The following is a 19,368-nucleotide window of genomic DNA, read 5'->3' as shown; positions in this document are numbered from 1 at the left end:
GCTGTGTCTCTCTCTGTCAAATAAATAAAATCTTTAAAAAAAAATAAGTGTTTTATCTACTTCAATTTATATGGTGACACTTTTCTTCTCAGAGAACAACATGAGATAGATATCCTTTAAATAATAATTCATACCATTTTATACAATTCTATGTATTGTATATACTACATATTATATAGTTTAATTATACAATACATGAGTATTATAACTTCACTGGTTTGTCAATTATCTTTATTTCTTGTAGTCTATTTAGCCATTAGTTGTCTTTTGCCACTTATTTTTCATTTACTTCTTTTGTTATTTTTAGATGTGATCCGGGTAAAGTAGAAGTACAGATACATGTGCAACATTCACACAATTTTCTTATACCACTATTTATTATTCTTTTCATCAGCTCTGCAACATTTTTCAAACCCATCAATATTGTTTCATTTGCAATTTAAAAAGTTTAAATTACTCAAGAAATTTCTAAATTTATATTTTATTCAAGAAAGTACAGCATAATCTTTGTTACATATCAGATGGGTGAGAACTTAGGCACTGCATTTTCCCCAAATTTTGTCCTATTGTAAGATACATCTCCTGATATGTAGTGCTTACTATGTAAGGTACTATTCTAAATGCAGTATAAACATAACAAATTTGATCTTCAAACAAGACTATAAGGGAAGTGTTATTCCCACTGTGCATGTTGATTCTCAATATTACTGTCAAAGTTAGACTTCTGACCCTAACTGAAATTCATCATGAATTGCAATTTCCCTATCCTACCTAGATTCTAAGAAAACCTGAATGCTCTGTGGCTTCCTTGGTGCTCTCAGAAGAGAGTTTCCCCTGCATATTGTACTGCTCCAGGTCAATCCCGGCAATTGCAAGGTGTCTTGATAGTTCCTATTGGAACTGGGGTTCTTGCTTGCACCCTGCCCTTCTTGACATATTTCCCAGTCTTTGCATAACAAACCCTCTCTTTTTATCTACCCTAGCCTCTGCCTGCTTCCCGAGGCATTACTTGCTTCTACTTGTCTGAGCAATGTCTGTTGTCCGCATTCCCTCTGAACATAGCACATTTCACCTTCACCCCATCCTTAATTGATTGGGCCACTGGACTGGACATCCTAGAGACTACTGTCTTCTTGATCTACTTCAGAGTTCAGCAGGCACTTTAATTGCTGAAAATAACCCCACAACTGGGCCAGTTTCTTCTGACTCAGTTCTGACTTTCTACTTCCATTTGTTGGGTTTGGGTGCTTAATATATGTAGTATAAAAATCTACTTAAGCTTTGACACTTTTGTATCAAAAGTAGACATTCTTCTGATTTAGAAATGATAGAGGCTCTGAGAAACTAGATTTCAGTGATGTGACTGAAAACATAAATCTGTCATGTTATACAAGGAAGGGAATGTAACAGAATCCCCATGGGGAGGTAAACATCCTTCCCCTACCCTTCCTGCTTCACAGTTGTCTCCTACTTCTTTACATCTGGTCTACTCTTTCAGTTTATGTAAAGAACCATCTATTTAGAGGATGTAAGAGTTTTGTTCCCCCAGATAATGGTTCTATACTTCAGGTTGGGCAAGTGAATACATCTATACAACCATCCTAAATTAACTTTCCCTCAAATTTGTTTTTCCTCCTAAGTCTGGCATTCTCATTGTAAGGAAGAAGAGTGAGTGCTAAGCTTTAAAGAATTCTGCCTCATATTCAAGACCCTATATCATGACTGGAGTTAGTTCACCAGTGACTACACTTAGTACTCTTGAATTCCATAGTATTTATAACCTGCTAGTTTTGTCTCAAAAATCACTGAATCGACCTCCTTGAATTGTAAGTTTTTTTGTTTTTGCTTTTGTGTCTGACAGGGTACCCTTATAAAAATCCCTAGAAGGGTTTAAAATGTTTAATGAGGGATCTTGTTGACTCAAATATACACTAACTTGGAAAGTCTTCAGTTTTAAATCCACTTTCATTCATCTTATTCAACATTTAATGAGTGCTGAGTATATTCCAGGCACAGTTCTAGGTACAACAGAGAACAAAACAAAATTTCTGCCCTCATGGAGTTTACATCCTAAATGGCAATAAACACTAAACATAATGAGTAAATTATATACTTAGAAGATGTTAAGGTCTACAGAATAAAGAAAAAGAGTAGAGTAGAAGAGACCAGAGTATAGTGAGGGAGATATAGGTTGCCATTTTAAAGAGTGTTCAGAATGGTCTTCATTAAAAAGATGATATTTGAAGAAAGACTTAAAGGAAGTTATGGAGAGAAGCATGTCCAAGAAATGGACATATGGTCTGGTAGGTGAGAAGTGGATGGAATGAGATGCGTTAGGGATAGAATAGGTCATATACGGGGGACAGGGATGAATCTACAACAGCCCTATTAGCTTTGGTTCAAAAATGAGAGAACAGACTTTTATTACTTTGAGTAGAGATTTATTCTTCTGTATATTCCCAATAAGATTTTACTTTTTAATATTTATAAAAACTTAAAACATATTTTATCAACTATATTGATATATAAACTGTACAAGTCAATGAATTTTAATAAATTACACCTGTGTACTCACCACCACATGCAAGTTAGAGAATATTTCCATTATCCCTATGAGTTTCCCTATAATGCTTTGCAGTCCATCCCTCTCTTCACTGCTAGCCCCAGTCAGCTACCAGTCAGCTTTGTGTCACTATAAATTGGTTTGCATTTTCTACAATTTTTATATAAATGGAATCATACAGTATATACTATTTTATGTCTGGCTTAACGTGACACTTTCCTTTTTTTTTTTTTTTTAAGATTTTATTTATTTATTTTAGAGGAAGGGGCAGAGGGAGAAGGAGAAAGAGAATCTCAAGCAGACTCCATGCTGAGTGCAGAGCCCAAAGCAGGGCTTGATCTCACAACCCTGAGATCATGACTTGAGCCAAAACCAAGAGTCAGATGCTCAACTGACTAAGTCACCGAGGCACCCCAACACGATGCTTTTCAAATTCATCCACGCTAATGCATATATAAGTATTTCTCATTCCTTTTTATTGCTGTGCATTCCAATGTATAAATATACCTTATTGACTTCCAGGGAAGATGGCGGAATAGGATGACCTAGACTCACCTTATCCCACAGATAAAACTAGAGAACACTCACAGCAGTATAAATAACTCAGAAAATGACCAGAAAACTGGCAGAATAAGCTCCACAACTAAATATAGAGAGGAGGCCACACTGAAAAGGGTAGGAAGGACAGAAACATGGATGGTCAGGAGCTAAATGGTGTCACAGGGCGGTCTGTGGCAGGTGGGGGAGGGGGAAAACTGCAGGCATGGAAGTGAGTTCTTACAACCAGTGGGACTTAAACCCTGAAATAAAAAAAATAAAAAAAAAATCAGCTGGTTCAGATCTGGGAGAGCAAGGAGGATGAGAGGAAACTGAGTCCCCACCCTTAAAGAGACAGTACAACAAACAGTCCCTAGAGATACAGCACAGAAGCAGCGATTTGAAAGGTGCCTGGGGCATAGGGGCGGGAGAGTCACTTACTCAGAGAGTGTCTGGAGGCGCAGAAATCACTGAGGAAGTCCTCCAGGAACAAAGGAACTGACAGGCGCCATTTCCCTCTCCCTGTCCCCTACCTAACTTTTTTTTTTTTTAAAGATTTATTTATTTATTTGAGAGAGTGAGAATGAGAGAGAGCACATGAGAAGGGGGAGGGTCAGAGGGAGAAGCAGGTTCCTCGCCGAGCAGGGAGCCCGATGCGGGACTCGATCCAGGGACTCCAGGATCATGACCTGAGCCGAAGGCAGTCGCCTAACCTACTGAGCCACCCAGGCACCCCCTACCTAACTTCCTAACACTGCCACCCTGCCCTGCCACCCAGCCTCAGTCCACTGTGGCAGGGCCCCTTCCCCAGAGGAACCAGGAGCGCAAAGATCACCAGCACCGCCACCCTGCCAGTCTGCTGCCTGCACTGTGCTTCTGTGGAGACTAATGGCCCCTTCAGCGCCAGTGCTGCAGGGCCCCGGCCATGGCCCACAAAGCTTGCTGGCATCACCACCCCACCCGCAACCCCAGCCCTGCCCTGTGCATCCGGGGAACCACCCTCTCCAAGATGCTCTCGGCCAGAGCCCATACAGGGCAATGCGGCAGGTCTGGCAGCGTGCAAGCAGCACCTACAGTGGCCAGCACCGCTCCAAAGTGACTCCTGCCTCAGAGAGAGGGAAAGAAAACCACACACACACCTGTCAGATAGAGGCCTCAGCAGTGGGCTGGAGGCAGACAACTGGTCTGTCTATAGGCTCCACCCACCAGTGAAAGCTTCTCAGGGTACAACATAGGGAAAATGCCCTGCATCTTGGGCAAACACCTGGTACGACTCAACTCAAGCCCAAGGAGTCCCCAGACTGGCCCATAACACCACAGGGAAACCATTACAGATAACTGCACTGAAGGAAAAAGCAGCTTAGCCATAATAGCAGGGCATGTGCAACACACACAGGCGATCTTCCGAAAGCACCAGGTTCTGATGAACATGAGATCCTACACAGCAGGGCACACAGGACCTCATCTTCAAAAGGCCACTACTCTCCAGTGTAGGAGACAGAGCTGATCGTCCTAACACACAGAAACAGACACAGAACGTTAGACAAAATGAGGATACAGAGGAACATGTCCCAAATGTTGATTTCTATACACAAATAATGAAACAACAGAAAGAGAAATTTAAAATACAATCTCATTTATAATTACGCCAAAAATAACAAAGTACCCAGGAATATACTTAACCAAAGAGATGTAGGCGCCCGGCTAGCTCAGTCAGTAGAGCATGAGACTCTTAACCAAAGAGATGAAAGACCTACACTTTGAAAACTAAAACATTTGAAAGAAATTGAAGACACAAGGAAATGGAAAGACATTCCATGCTCATGGATTGGAAGAACAAATAATTTTAAAATGTCTATGCTAACCAAAGCAATCCACACATTTAATGCAATCCCTATCAAAATACCAACAGCATTTTTCACAGAACTAGAACAAACAATCCTAAAATTTGTCTGGAACCACAAAAGACCCTGAATAGCCAAAGCAATCTTGAAAAAGAAAAGCAAAGCTGGAAATGTCACAATTCCGGACTTCAAGCTATATTACAAAGCTGTAGGGAACAAAACACTACGGTACTAGCACAAAAACAGACATATAGATGAATGCAACAGAACAGAAAACCCAGAAATGAATCCACAATTATATGGTCAGTTAAACTTTGACAAAGGAGGAAAGAATATGCAATGGGAAAAAGTCTCTTCAACAAATGTTGTTGGGAAAACTGGACAGCTACATGCAAAAGAATGAAACTGAGCCACTTTCTTACATCATACACAAAAATAAATTTAAATTAAAGACATAAATGTGAGACCTGAAACCATAAAAATCCTTGAAGATAGCACAGGCAGTAATGTCTCTAACATCAAGTTTAACAATATTTTTCTAGATATATCTCCTGAGGCAAGGGAAACGAAAACAAAAATAAACTAGATGATGAATGAAGAGGTGGTAATATATACAATGGAATATCGTTCAGCCATAAAAGAATGAAATCTTGGATCTTTATCCATTCATGTATCGATGGACACTTGGGCTGCTTCCATAATTTCTTAGCTATCATAAATAACACTGCAATAAACATAGGGGTGCATGTATCCCTTTGAATTAGTGTTTTTGTATTCTTTGGGTAAATACCCAGTAGTGCAATTGCTGGATCATAGGGTAATTCTAGTTTCAATTTTTTGAGGAGCCTCCATACTATTTTCCACTGTGGCTGCACCAGCTTGCATTCCCACCAACATGCACAAGGGTTCCTTTTTCTCCACATCCTCTCCAACTCCACATCATATATATATCCATATTCACACAATGTAATATTATTCAGCCATTAAAAAGAATGAAATCTTGCTATTTGCAACATGGATGGAGCTAGACAGTATAATGCTAAGTAAAATGAGTCAGAGAAAAATACTATATGATCTCACTCATATGTGGAATTCAAGAAGCAAAGCAAATGAGCAAAGAAAAAAAAAGACAAATCAAGAAACAGACTCTTGACTAGAGAACAAACTGATAGTCACCAGAGGGAGAGGTGGGGGGTTGGGTGAAATAGGTGATGGGGATTAAGGAATACACTTGTCCTGATGAGCACGAGGTGTTGTATGGAATGGTTGTATCACGATTTTGTACACCTGAAACTAATATAACACTGTATGTTAACTATACTGGAATTAAAATAAAAACTTCATAAATAAAAAAATTTAAAATATTAAAAATAAAATAAAAGATTTGGCTTTTAAGCTTCAATAACTGCAAAGATGCCAAATAAGCAAAGTCCTCCTATACCCATCAGATTATCTGTTCAGTGTTCATTTTATCAAAATAAATCATGAGCTCAAAAAAATATATATTTATATATCATATTCAGTTTATTATTAATATATTAATGTTGCATTTATTAATTGTGTTCTAAAAGTAATTATAACGATCCCACAATCCGGATTTAAGTACTTAAAGCCTATGGACACAGGACATTTAAAAGCCCAATCCAAATTTATATCCATATGTTTGCTCCATTCAGTTATGATAGAGTAATAAAAGACATTTAAGGATGAGACTATGTTACATTAATAGGATGAAATTCTATGGAGGGTATGGAATGGAAAGGAATAATAGGAAATTTCCCAGTGATAATGAAGTTATCATGTTACACTAGGGTTTTTAGCCCCCATTATATACATTTAAAGAAATGATGTGACTTTTATATTTTTAAATCAGTATTTATGATATGCTAGAAATTTAATACTTTACAACTTTTTAAAATTATAAAATTCTATATATATTAATTTTAAAATGTGACAATTAAAAAATAAAAGTAAAATGTTTGTGTATCCCTTCTCTCAGATCCCATTCCTAGAGGTTGCTCTTTAATTGGCCTTTAATTGGTGCAAGAATGTCACACGGTTTTTAGAGTTCCCCAGATTATTCTAGTGTGTAGCCAAAATTGACAATAGCTGTAGTCTAAAAACAGTAGTCTCTCTCAATAGGATAAGACTGGACAAGGAGCAGGAAAAAATGAAAGCTGCATTGTTTACCACTTACCTGAGAGTGTTAGTTGTCTGGCAAGTAATGGTTTGCAAGGTTTAGAAAAATACCAAATCAATAGTCCTTATAGAACTTGAGCACAAAAATGTTAACCGGTACTATGGCTGATAACTATGGTGCTTTGCAATGATGAAATGCTATTATTTGCTAGGCACTGTGCCAACTATTATAAGTAAATGACATTATCTCACCTGTAGATAATTCCAGGCCTGGAACACTAAACCTCAGCAGGTATGGTGAAAAAGAAAAACCCCAGGTGGTAGTAATTCAATTATACATTAACTGACCTTTGCCCCTGGGCTCATCTATTAGCCTTTTTTTCATAGCAGTATTTCTTTTTGCTTACTGTCCCAAAATTCAAGTCTGCAATTTAACTGTTTTCTACTTCCCTATTCTCCTCTATTCTCATTTTCTGCCTTAGCTGTGTCTTCTTCTCTCTCTTATTTCTTGTTATGATTTATAGTACAGTGTTAAAAGATGGGACTAGCATTTAACCTCGAAGGCCAAATTCCACAATTCATTAACCAAGTGACCTAGTAAAATAATGTAAAATGAGGGTCATCATTACCTTGTGCAGTGGGCCGAATGGTACCGACTCCAGAAGAAAATGCTCACATCCTAACCCCTAGAACCTGTGAATATCACCTTACATGGTAATAGATGTGATTAAGTTAAGTATCTTGAGAGGAGAACCTTATCTCAGGTTATCTGAGTGGACCTAAAATGCACATCACATGTGTGCCTGTGAGGGAAAGGCAGAGGGAGTTTTGAGACACGTACATAGAAGAAAAGGTGATAAGACACAGCAGAGAGATAAAACCACCACAAGTCAAAGAATGCCAACAGCTACCAGAAGCTGGAAAAAGCAAAGAACAGATTCTCCCCTTCAGCCTTTGGAGGAATTACAACCCTGCTGAACCATCGATTTCAGATGGATCCCAATACTATTAGGGAATAAATTTCTGTTGTTTTAAGTCACAGAGTGGCAATTTGTTACAGCGGCCATGTTGGTTACCTCCCAAGCCAAAGAATAAGCTCAGGAACGTACAAATGTTTTGTGAACTGAAGTGCTATGCGAATACAAGCTCTCCTTACTGGTCATTTTTACAAGGACCTCCGAGGCCGTGCAAATAGCCATCATCATGAATCAGTCTTCATGAAACAGAGGTAAGAGTTGTTCCTGAGGCTTTCCTGTGTCTTTGTATACCTTTCCCCTTAATCCTTCTCTTCCCCCATAAAGCTTAGTATTTCTTTTGGTGGTTGTGTGGATATTGCTAATAATAGCAACTTCCAAAAAAAATGAATTAGAACTACCTTAGCTGTGCCTCTTAAATCTTGCTAGCAATACTCTCTTTATTCCAAGATCTTATGTTAGTCCAGGATTTAGAGCAGGTTTTCTCAATAGCAGCAAGATTGACACTTGGGACCAGACAATTCTTTGTTGTGGGGAATATCCTGCATATTGTATGTTTAGCAGCAGTTTTGTCTTCTATACATTAACTGCCTATATAGTATTGCCCCATCAAAATGCCTCCTGACAAAAAAGGCCAAATATTCTGAGGGGCAAAATGCCAGCCCTCCCTCCTATCCCCACCAGGTCAAGAGCCACTTGTTTAAAGAATGATCACACAGACTGGCCAAAGATCTAGTAGGGCTCTACTCCTGGTAGATAACCCCAATCTCCATTCATAATAATATTAAGATCTGTCTTAGATCTAAAGAAAGGATATATCTCCTAGTAGCCTACTGATTGATCATTAAGTTAATCTTTTTGATAATTTCATCAGTGTTTTTCAAAGTATGATCAATATTCCATTTGTGGCAGAATCATTTGAGCTTCTTGTTGATCTACTGAGACACCCAGAAATTTGCATGACATGTTTTGCAGATGATTCTTTAATTTGTTAAAGACTGGTTTTGATGAACTTCAGACTCTGGGTGGATGCTGTTCTTTGTTCCTCTTTCTTTGTTCTAGAACCTGATTCTGGTTCCCGCAAAAAAGTTCTTCACACTTATTGTCAATTGAACCCCAATTTTAGATACTACAACCTAGCCTTTGCCTATAGTGACATCTCAGATCCTATATCCTCACTCACAGTACTGATATATCACCTGTCTGTCCCCAGTAGTACAGTCTCCTTAGGTGTACTCTCAGATTTCCTTAGATGCACATTCAGACCTCTGTATTAAGAGTTAGCTCAACTACTGCCTCAGCAACCTTTTGGTGTGGCCAAGTGGCCTCAAGCTGACATTAGCCCCTACCTTAAGCTCTTGCCCTCGAGAGTTAACAGCCCACAGAATCACAAGTAAATATAAATTCCTGATATGACTCCCTCAACCACTCTTGCAATAAGCATTCTCCTCCACCTCCTAGGACCTTCCCCTTGTGTGCCAAGACTCCCAGAATTTTACCAAAATCTACCCTTTTCTGGTTTGAGTTAACCAATCTGAACTTAGCCTAGGAACCCCAAAGCACTCCATCCAAGTACCCTAATAGAAGTATATGCCCAGATCCTGCCACGCTCTCTCTCTACCTGCACTCGGCCATGACCTCCCTGCATGGCCCCTCTAGGCATGCAGAGTACCTCCTCTGGGACCTGTGAGTAATAAACTTCTCTATTTCACTTTCTCTTAGAGTCTTTTGTTGAACTCTCCAGGCTTATCATCTGACAGCCCAGAGCTATACTTAACAAATGTTAATTTAACAAAGTCACAACACTATGATTATCTCTATACAAATTAACCCTTGACTCTATCCAATGTAGCAACTCTCAATCCTCCCAGTTTCACCATTTTTGTGTATATGCCTACAATCTAAATCCTGGCCTTGTCTTGCCTCTTTAACTCTGAAAAACGATAGCCTAGAGAGGCAAGAAACCCACAGATCTAGCAGAGAAATGGCCAAGTTGAAGGAAACAGATCCTTCAGTATTCCCCATCTTGGTTGCCCAAAGAAACTTGGGAATAATCTTTGATATCTTTTTCTGCCTTATCTCTCATATACCATCAATTATCAAGTCCTATGAATTCAACCTCTTAAATATCTCTTTAATCAACCTCATTCTCGCCATCCTATATAAGGCCTTTGGATGTGCTGTTTCCTCTGTCTGTCTGGCTGCATTGTAGCCACTTCATTGTTAGGTTAACCCATAATCATGCTCCAAAATGCATCAAGAGCAAACTTACATATCTGCCAAATGCAAGTTAATATGAAGATGTCACTGATAAGACAAAACAATGGAAATACCAAAAGGCACCAATTTTACCATAGATTCAGTGCAATCTCTATCAGAATCCCAGCTGACTTCTTCACATAAATTGACAAACTGATCTTAAAATTCACATGGAAATGCAAGAGGATCCAGAATAGCCAAAACAATCTTGAAAAAGCTGAACGAAGTTGAAGTATTCACAGATCACTGTTATAAAACTTACTACAAAGCTATAGTAATTAAGACAGTATGGTACTGCCATAAAGACAGACATACAGATCAATCTAACAGAACTGAGACTTCAAAAATAAACATATGTATCTATGGTCAATTGATTTTTCACAAGGATATCAAGACAACCCAATGTTGTCCTTTCAACAAATAGTGCTAGAACAACAGATATCCACATGCAGAATGGGATTATATATCTAAATGTAAGAGCCAAACTATAAAACACTTAGAAGGAAATATATGGGGGTAAATCTTCACAAACTTGGATTTGGCAATTGTTTCTTAGATATGACACCAAACGCATAAGAAACAAAAGAAAAAATAAACTGGGCATCATCAAAATTAAAACTTGTGCTGCAAAATGATATCACCAATGAAGTAAAAAGACAACTCCCAGAATGGGAGAAAATATTTGCAATTCATGTATCTTACAAGGGATCTGTATCTAGACTATATACTCTTCATAATAAAAAGATAACTAACCCAATTTTATATAGGGCAAAAGATCTGAATAGACATTTCTCTAAAGAAGATATACAAATGCCTAGTAAACACATGAAAAAAATGCTCAATATCATTAGTCATTATGCAAACACAAGTTAACAACACAAGGATAGACATTTCTCTAAAGAAGATATACAAATGCCTAGTAAACACATGAAAAAAATGCTCAATATCATTAGTCATTATGCAAACACAAGTTAACATCACAAATAAGTATTATAAAAAGAACAGATTGGGTGGGGGTGGGGGTAGGCAAAGTAGGTAAAAGGTAAAAACTTCTACTTATAAAATAAATAAGCCCTAGGGATGTAATGTGCAGCATGGTGACTATAGTTAATAATACTGTATTGCATACTGAAAGTTGCTGAGAACAGATCTTCATATCACAAGAAAAAAATCTTTGTAACTATGTATGATGACAGATGTTAACTGGACTTATTGTGGTGACCATTTTGCAATGTACACAAATAACAAATCATTATGTTGTACACCTGAAAATAATGTAATATTATATGTCAATTAAATCTCAATTTTAAAAAAAGAAAAAAGTGTTAGCAGGGATAGGGAGAAATTAGAACCCTTCTACGTTGCTGGTGGAAATGTAAAGTGGTACAACCACTTTGGATAACAGTCTGGAGTTCTTGATGGGGTTAAAAATAGGTATCAAATGACCCAGCATTTCCTAGGTATATACTCAAGAAAAGCAAACATCCGCACAACAATTTATACACAAATGTCATAATAGTGTTACTCATAATAACCCCAAAGTGTTATTCGTAATAGTCTAAATGTGTCAGTTGATTAATGAATAGATAAAATGTGGTATACCTATGCAAGGGAATGTTATTTGGCCATAGGAATGAAGTATTTATACAAGCCAAAACAGGGATGAATCTTGAAAATACTATGCTGAGTGAAAGAAGCCTGTCACAAAGGCTACATATTTCATAATTTCATTTATATGAAATGTTCGGAATAGACAAATACACAAAGTAAATTAATGGTTGTGGTAGCCTAGGGCTGAGGGTAGGGGATGGACAGGGTTTCTTTTGGGAGTGATGAAAACATTCTAAAATTAGATTGTGATAGTTGCATAACTCTGTGATATACTAAATAAAAACCTCAGTTGTATGCTTTAAATTATATAATATGTAGACTATATCTCAGTAAAGCTTAAAATGCATCAACCAAAAAAGTGAGATTTAAATTTCAAAAGTGCATCAACTTAAAATATGAACATTCCTTCAAATATGAATTCCTCCTATATCTTCTGATAGCTGGATGGTCAACTGTCAGCATCTCAGATGTATCTTTGACCTCCCTTCCACAGACCATGTCTCATATTCTCCAGGTTATCTGGTGCACTCCAGCCACACCATTCTCCTGTCTATTCCCTAAATGCACCACCTTTTTTTCCTGCCACCATTTTAAGGAATCAGTCATAAGTGTACATGCAGACTTGTGAATATCGCAAGGGTGAGCTCAAAGAGAAACATATTCATATGGTAAAAGAGAAAATTGTAGATTCCTTCGGGATATAAAATATTAAAAGTGAGTTCTGGAATAACAGATAAGCATACTTGTGTTTTGAAATTTTGTAGTTTTATTTAAACTAATTATTGGCTTCTTGAAATTTTGTTCTTCAGATTTCAAAATGATACGGTAACTAAGAGCGAGGGCTCTTATCCCAGTATCTAGATTCAAACTGTGGTTCTGCCACTTCTTAAGAAAGTTACTCAATGTCTGGTAACTCAGTTTTTCTCATCTGCAAAAAATGAAAATGATAGTACCTACCTCATCAGGTTGTATTAAAGACTAAGTAAGTTCATATAGAGTGCTTACAATACCTGTAACAGTAAGTATTCAATAATTAACTAAAATGGAAGACAGTACAATATAACGGTTAAGAGTCAGATCAAAAAGTGTTTGAATCCTGGCCAACCTCTTAAGAGCTCTGGGAATATGAAATCTTGTTCATAGTGTTCTTTTCCTTTCCTCAAAATATCTGTGCATATTTCAGTTCTGCACTTAAAAATTACTTAAGGGGCACCTGGGTGGCTCAGTCGGTTGAGCATCTGCCTTCAGCTCAGGTCATGATCTCAGGGTCCTGGGATTGAGCCCCACATCTGGGCTCCCTGCTCAGTGGGGACTCTGCTTCTCCCTCTCCCTCTGCCCCTCCCCTCTGCTCGGGTATTCTCTCTGTGTGAAATAAATAAAATCTTAAAAAAAAAAAAAATTAGCTGAGGTCCTGATCTCAGGGTCCTGGGATGGAGCCTGCTCAGCAGGGAGTCTGCTTCTCCCTTTCCCTTTGCCCCTCCCCAGTCCCTGCTTGTGGTTGCTCACACTCTCTCAAATAAATAAAATCTTTAAAAAAATTATTTAAGTAATATCTAGAAATCAAAACATCGGAAGGGTAAGAGAAGTCTCACTTCCTACCCTCCCACCCTCGTTTCTATCCCTCAGGCTAGCCACTCCACTTTTCAGGTTTCAGTTTTGGTTATAGCTCTAAATAACAATTTTACCTCTTTTATTTACATATAAGTAAAAGATGAAAATTTTAATCACTCCTTTCCTCCAATTTTATAATTTTAGCTCTTCTACTGCTGAATAACTTTAAAAGACACTTAAAAATATTTTTCTCAACCAACCAATTTTAGAAAATACCTTCACTTCCTTCTGAATTATCAGTTATACTACTACTTTAGTAGTTTTCTTTCTAGAAATTTGTCCATTTGATTTGTTGGCATAAAATTGCTCTTAGTATTTCTTTATAATCCTTTTTATTTCTATACAGTCATTAGTAAAGTTCCCTCTTTCATTTCAGATTCTAGTAGTTTCAATCTTTTTTCATAGGTTGATCCAGACAAGTTTGTCAATTTTGTTGATCAGTTCAAATAACCACCGTTTGGTTTCATTGATTTTTTTCTATTGTTTTTCTATTATCTACTTTATTTTCTGCTCTAAATCTTATTTCATTCCATCCACTTGCTTTGGGCTTAGTTTGTTCTTTTTCCAGTCTTAAGGTGAAAGGTTAGGTTGTTGATTTGTGCTCTTCTATAATGTAGGCAGTAGAAGCTATACATATTATCCCTCTGAAGCATTGCTTTAGCTGTATTCCCTTATGGTACATTGTCTTCATTTTCTTTTTTCTTTTTTTTTTTTTTTCCTCCCATTCCCCGCCGCACACAAAGCCCTTCCATTGTCTTCATTTTCATTCATTCCAATGTATTTTCTATTTCTCTTGTGATTTATTTTTGACACATTGGTTATTTAGGAACGAATGTTTAAATTCCACATATTTATGTATTTCCCCAATTTCCTTATTTTTTCATTGTGATTATTTTGCATGATTTTAATCTTTTTAAATTTACTGAGGCTTGTTTTATGACCTAACATATTGCCTAACCTGAAGAACGCTCCATATGCCTTGAACAGAAAGCAAATATGTCTGACTATACATGGCATAAAGGGAAAACAGTCCTCAGCTTGATTCCATGATTCAAACAGCATTAAGCCTACTGGCCAAGGTTTAATTTGGGGATTCCACACCAGCAGAGGTCCTATCTCTTTCACAGGAAATTCACATCTTACTATATGTGTTAAAAGTAGCCTGGGGTTAGCTAGAAACAGTATTTATCGGCCTTTTTCAAATCATGGCATTCAAAAAGTGGTTTTATTCACAAGGCATACTGGAGTAAATAGAAGCAGCTCCTGACTCTGGTTCTTCCAAGCAAAAGCCTAACTACACAGAGGTGAAAGGAATACGTAAGCACACTCATAACTAGAGTAACCATATGCTCCAGGTTGCTTATTGTCCAGGTATGACTACTAATTCCTGCTTTTTCAAAAAACCTCCCAGCTTGGATAATGGACTATAATTACCCTGCCTATAACCCACTCAGAGTAATACCAGCCCCTACTACCAGGTTGGGAAGCCACACTACAGTACTACTCCCACCAAACAGTTCTCAACCCCAGCTGCACGTTATTTTACCAAGAGAACTTATAAAAGCCAATGCTTAGTTCTACCCTCCAGATTTTGACTTTAGGTATCTGCATGTTTAAAAGCTCTAGGGTTGATTCTTTTGAGTAAGGGTTAAGAATCATAGCACATAGTTTGGATAGAGCCCACCATACAGTATCATATCATTCTACTTTCGTTAGCTGAGGCAAAATAAGGAGAAACAAACTCTAGCCTGTCCATTCTGACTCCCCTTCTGCTCCACCCAACCCCAATTTCTCTCCAACAACCTTAAGGGATAACGTTGTTACCAGCCCCCACTACTCAGTACTGGTGAGACCTCGATGTTTTTCACTCACCTTACGTGGTTTGTTTACATTGGCACCAGTGAACTCCTATTAATCCCTACCCATCCCCTATCTTCCAAAAATACCTAGAAATTAGTGCTCTATTGATGGCACGGTTTCTTGTTTTCTAATATTGCTATATTTGTCTACTTGTTTTGCATTTCTTTAGCCACTTTAATGAATTTTGGAAAAGGAAAAGGGAAGGCTTCATCTCACCATTTTCAAACTTTTTTTCATCATTTGGTTTTTATAGAGAGCAATGGCTAGTTCTAATTATTTTCTTCATGTACATTTTTTTGTTCTTAATATTCAGCAACAAACTTCATCAACAATCAATTCCCATTTTCCATTGAAAAAGAGGGACACTTCCCTTCTGAATCCAAGATAACCCTGTCAATAATAGTAATGGCTAAATGTTGTGACATATCTCACCATCCATTCAAATTGTCATTCAGGCTCTTATTACAGTAGACAAGTAGGAGCTTTGCAAAAGTAAAGACTGAGGGTGAGGAGATAGCTTTGGGTAAATATCCTGAGTTGTTTAGGTCTAACTTATATCTGATGCTAAGTTTACACATAATCATATGTTGTTAATGTCAAAATTAAGAGAAAATTTCTATGCCTTTAACAAATCTCCACTACCCTCACCTAAGTACTTTTGTAGTCAAGGCATAAATTCCCAAATGGTAAAAAATACTGGCCTCAAAAAGCATAAAACACAAACAAAAAAAAAACTACTGGCTTCTACCACCAGTAAAACTAAGTACCTGCCACCAGTAAAATTCTTGTTCACCTTAGTTACACAACTACTGAGGACCTGTTCTACTGGTGACTGAGGAAAAAAAATCCAAAATTGGTAGCAAATGCTCATAATGCTTCAACAATTTCTGAAGGATTAATAAACAAATTTGGACCCCTCCTCTCATCACTTAATCCCACCCAATTCAATGCACAAAATTTCCAGTATAAACAAGTAATTTAAATAGAACCTTAGAGAGCATGGCCTGGGAGCTGAGCAGAGGCAGAGGAGATGGCTTCCCAGCCGCTGCCTCCCCACACCCCCCACCCTCCCCCGGAAACCCTGGGAGACCCGCTGAGTTCCTGGGGCCAGGCCAGGACTAGGACCTGGCCCCACTTTGCAATCTGCTGATTTGGGTCCTACTTTACTGACGAGCCCTGGCCAACCAACACTTACCAGAGTGCCCCCACCTATTCTTCCAAGGCCATCCCAGCAGACAGGAAGCAGCAATGTAAGTACTTTCAGACCTGCTTATAGCTCATTTTCTTCAGGATATGGTACTTATGGACATTCATTTTCTGGAAGCTATAGCCCTTATAGTTATGGATATAATGGGTTGGGCTATAACCGTCCCTGTGTAGATGATCTGCCACCTAGTAGATTTGTTCAACAAGCTGAAGAAAACAGCAGGGGTGAGTATCGTGCATGCATTTGCCTCTGTCAGTATGATGATGGATGCTACCTTTTCAGCTGTCTATAAGTTTCAGGGCTGTATTGGATGTAGCAAATCACTTTTCCCGATTAAAAATACATTTCATAAAGGTTTTTTCAGCTTTTGCCTTAGTTAGGTCTATAAGGTATCTTTAGAGACAGTGCAGTGGATGATAGTTTAAGAGGCTCTGAGAATGAGGACCTTTGGGCAGAAAGTGAAAAACTGTGGCTTGCCTTGGTGATAAGGACAGAGCAGCTAACTCAGCAAAATCTTGGCCAATATTCTTGTTTTTTGCTCTTTTTTTTTTTTTTTAAAGATTTTATTTATTTGACAGAGAGAGCACAAGCAGAAGGAGAGAGAGGGAGAAGCAGGCTCCCTGCTGAGCAAGGAGCCTGATGTGGGACTCGATCCCAGGACCCTGGGATCATGACCCAGGCCGAAGGCAGCCGCTTAACCGACTGAGCCACCCAGGCGTCCCTTGTTTTTTGCTCTTATCCTTGGTGGTGGTCCTTACCTCATCTGGAAACTGCTGTCTACCCATAACGATGAAGTAACAGACAACACAAACTGGGCAAATGTGAGGATGACCATATAGCTGATTTTGCTGCTGTATCTGAAGAAGAAATTTCTTTCCACGCTGGTGATATGCTAAACTTAGCTCTCAAAGAACAGCAACCCAAAGTGTGTGGCTGGCTTCCGGCTAGTCTTGATGGTCAAACAAGACTTATACCTGCTAATTATGTCTAAATTCTTGGTAAAAGAGGTGGAAAAGCAGTGGAGTCCAGCAAAATTTCTAAGCAGCAACAATCTTTTACCAATACAACACTAATTAAAGAAGCCACACCTACTGATTCTTTGGATGAACAGGAAGCTGCCTTTGACTCTATCTTTGTTGAAACTATTAAGGTTCCAGTTGCACCTGATTCCACTGGGAAAGGTGGAGATAAACAAGATCTTTGGTATCTTTCATGTTTGCCTGCAATTGAACTATACTTTTAAAAAATTACTTCTAGGGGTGCCTGTGTGGCTCAGGTGTTAAGCGTCTGCCTTTTAGCTCGGGTCATGATCCCAGAGTCCTGGGATTGAGCCCCGCATTGGGATCCCTGCTTGGCAGGAAGCCTGCTTCTCCCTCTTCCTCTCCCCCTGCTTGTGTTCCTTCTCTCGCGTTGTCTGTCAAATAAATAAATCTTTTAAAAAAATTACTTCTAGGGTGCCTGGGTGGCTCAGTTCATTAAGCGACTGCCTTCGGTTCAGGTCATGATCCTGGAGTCCCAGGATCGAGTCCCGCATCCGGCTCCCTGCTCAACAGGGAGTCTGCTTCACCCTCTGACCCTCCCCCGCTTGTGCTCTCATTCTCTCTCAAATATATAAAATCTTTAAAAAAAATTACTTCTTACAAAGAAATTAATCTACAATCCAATGAACACATTTGTTAATGGCTATTCCAGGTATTTTCCTGCTAGAAATTATTAAAGTTATACACTAGCATGTTGGTCTAGTCACCTGGTTACATTTTACAAGTTACTGGACCTCACAGTCCAATTTATTTCACCTAGATTTTAAGATTATGGAGATTGCTATCATTTTCATCTGTTATTTGAAAGTAAGATTGATGAACTATAGAATACACCATTTGCTACAGTAGGGCTCTTTAATGCTTTTTAAAGTTAGAGCTTAAGGGCGCCTGGGTGGCTCAGTCGTTAAGCAACTGCCTTTGGCTCAGGTCATGATCCCAGAGTCCTGGAATCGAGCCCCACATAGGGTTCCCTGCTCGGCAGGAAGCCTGCTTCTCCCTCTCCCACTCCCCCTGCTTGTGTTCCTCCTCTCGCTGTATCTCTCTGTCAAATAAAATCTTTAAAAAATAAATAAAGTTAGAGCTTAATTGATTTGGAATCCTCAGAAATCAAGTGATATATAAATATGAGAACAGGCTAAAGCCTTTTTTTTTTTACAAATTTAAACGGAATAAAAATTTTCTGATCTGTGTATAAATAAATAAATAAATCGAACCTTAGAGATGGCTATAACCAAGTTTTTTAAATTAAGGCTGGTAGTTGGCAGCCTATATAATAAAAGGTCACTGTGTCAAAACTATACACTCCCTTCCTTCTTCCCACATTTTATACAGGATTTGTGGGGAAGGAGAAATGAAACTGGATAAATTCTAAATTCAGTCAATACAAGCAAAAAAGAGTAAATTCAAATACTTTGTTGCACATCACCTAAGTAAACCAGAAACCATTTTATAGAAGGGTGTTTCAAACGATGTTAAAATGAAAAAAATGTTTAGCTTATTTAAAATTCTTGCTTAGGGTCTATTTTAAATATTTAGTTCCTTAGCCAGTAAAATTTTTTAAAATATTTTAAAATGTATTAAATGGTTTTGTATCTTATTTGCCATTAAATATAATAAATGATTTAATCAATTATCAAAAGTACTTTGTGAACAATGTGAGAGTCTGATGAAAGCAGCTTTGTATAATTATGCTTTGTTTTTCAAATTCAAAGTAATAAATGTT

The 19,368-nt window shown here is 38.1% G+C and overlaps 1 pseudogene; it reads left to right on the top strand.

The window, feature by feature from the left end:
• The first annotated feature begins 8,216 nt into the window (after nt 1–8,216).
• LOC118019799 lies at nt 8,217–17,848 on the top strand (annotated as a pseudogene).
• The last annotated feature ends 1,520 nt before the right edge of the window (nt 17,849–19,368 follow it).

The sequence above is a fragment of the Mirounga leonina genome, unplaced genomic scaffold, assembly GCF_011800145.1.
Source record: "Mirounga leonina isolate KUSES-001 unplaced genomic scaffold, KU_Mleo_1.0 Mir_109, whole genome shotgun sequence".
In the NCBI taxonomy this organism is placed as follows: Eukaryota; Metazoa; Chordata; class Mammalia; order Carnivora; family Phocidae; genus Mirounga; species Mirounga leonina.
This window is presented reverse-complemented; position numbering and strand designations above follow the sequence as displayed.